Source organism: Adiantum capillus-veneris, chromosome 21 (assembly GCF_014529385.1).
Source record: "Adiantum capillus-veneris isolate H3 chromosome 21, ASM1452938v2, whole genome shotgun sequence".
In the NCBI taxonomy this organism is placed as follows: domain Eukaryota; kingdom Viridiplantae; phylum Streptophyta; class Polypodiopsida; order Polypodiales; family Pteridaceae; genus Adiantum; species Adiantum capillus-veneris.
Genome location: NC_140951.1, coordinates 102,128,420 through 102,130,618, shown reverse-complemented (window position 1 = coordinate 102,130,618; position 2,199 = coordinate 102,128,420). Strand labels below are relative to the sequence as shown.

Here is a 2,199-nt window from a genome sequence, read left to right as displayed (position 1 = left end):
TGAAGCCTAATGGAGCTTTTCTAAAGTGCGCAACAGATGTGGTTTCTTATTGTTGCCAAGCCAACCTGTCAAAGACAGCACCACTTGAATCATATTCTTCAAAAGTAATGGAATGTTCCCATGTGTTTTGGGAGGTTAAATTAGGGGATGTGAACAGATAAGTCAAGTGGAATTGTGCCACTATTAAGGAAACTTGCTCTCTACATGCTTTTCATGGTCACAACTTGCAAGATCTACCTGCCCTTGCAACAAGACCATTGGCATGCTTCTATGATGTATGCATGCACTCAAATTGGAATTGCTACATCAACAAAGGTCACATGGAACCTTGGGATTATCATCTTTTTTGCCATTACCTAATGATGTTAAAAATGATTCTGAGCCGATAGGTGACCTTCTAGTAGATGAAGTCATCGACTATGACGACTTCACTTATGAAGGCCATCATGATGCATTAAGTAGTGCTATATGTGTTGGAAAAACATTTGTGATAAATTCAGATTCTTCAGCCAATGCTGAGGATGTGGATCTCTACCTAGTCAAGTGTGTTGTAGCAAGGGAGAAGGTGGATAAGGGATACATCAATGAATGGATCAATTTAATTGACAGATGCCCGTATGTTGTACAAGGATTGTACCACAAGAAACTAGATACATACACCTTCAAGCTAAACAATGTGCATCCCATCATCTACATACTTTCACATCTAGTATGATGTATCAAAATACCCATGCAGCACATCCCAAAGAGAAGGCAATTGTACACAATCACCCCAGAAAGCTATGAAGCAATTGATAATAGCATGCCCTTCAATTTGTAAGCTGTAACCTAAGGATTTTTAAAATAATAACACCATTTTAGATGAGATGGGAAAATCCCACAACTTTGGGACTAATTTCAACGCCTATGTATTCCTATTTCCCATTAAATTTGGAAAATTTTCATTTAATTGAGATAGATTCTCAAGAAAATGGTGGTGTTGAGAAACACCTTTTAAAATTTTTATTTTTATGTGGGTGTTTCAAAACACTTCATAAAAGAGATAGATTCTCAAGAAAATGGTGGTGTTGAGAAACACCTTTTAAAATTTTTATTTTTATGTGGGTGTTTCAAAACACTTCATAAAAGAGATAGATTCCCAAGAAAATGGTGGTGTTGAGAAACACCTTTTAGAATTTTTATTTTTATGTGGGTGTTTAAAAATACTTCATAAAATCATACATAAGCTGGGGAAATAAAACAATGAGCAAGATATGAAATGCTATTCAATTTCTCCTATTACGCTAGCCTGTGCCTTCTCCATGACATTTAATGGGATCTTGATTGTTTCCGCAATTCTTCCACCCCTTGGAGTCCATGACCATACAATTGTATCAACACACTCCCAGCGCTTTGGGTCAGCAAGATTGCAGCACCAACTCTTTTTCCAACAATCCTCATACTGCTCTTGGATTGTGGGATTTCGTTTTCGATGTGTTGGTGCCCAATACTGAATCAGAACTTTCTTGTAGTTAGGAGATGATTTGTTTACATCAACGTTTGACTCTGCCACTCCTAGCCATATCGGATATTGAGGACCTGCGGGTCTCACAAGAACAAGATCCCCTTTTCTTACATCACTTTGAGGACCAACATAGTGATCATTCAATTCTTCATATCCTTGAAACTCATCTCTGTCTTCCTCTATCTCTTGCATTCGATGACTCCCTATAGTCTTTGGCCAAAATGTTGTATATTCACCAATGTGTTTATTGGTTGGTTGTTCAAGCTCATTGATTATGTTTTGCCAATAAGTGATAACAGGCTCCATGTATTTTGTGGAGTCATGGTCCTTTCCCTTTAATAGAGAACATCTTTTCCAAAATTCAAGATATGACTTAATCCCTTGAATAACAAGCGGACTATCTCTCACATAGTCTGCTATAGGTACCACATCTGGAGACCCTGTTGGTAATTTTGGTTTTCCCTGGTCATATTTTTTCCACAACTCAATTCCCGACTCCTTTGGCATCCAATCGGGTGATTTGGGATGAATTTTGTACTGCATTACTGGGACTTCACCTTGCATATAGAAACGAAATTGAAGTGGCTTAGAGTGTCCGACTAGAGAATCTTGTTCGTCACACATGTACCCTTGCACAAAGGATTTAAAGTCGAGAACCTGTGTCATCAAAAATTGTGCTAGAGATGAGATTTCAC

At 37.9% G+C, this 2,199-nt stretch overlaps 1 pseudogene; it reads left to right on the top strand.

The window, feature by feature from the left end:
* Nucleotides 1-213: 213 nt before the first annotated feature.
* Nucleotides 214-820, top strand: LOC147431445 (uncharacterized; annotated as a pseudogene).
* Nucleotides 821-2,199: the final 1,379 nt, after the last annotated feature.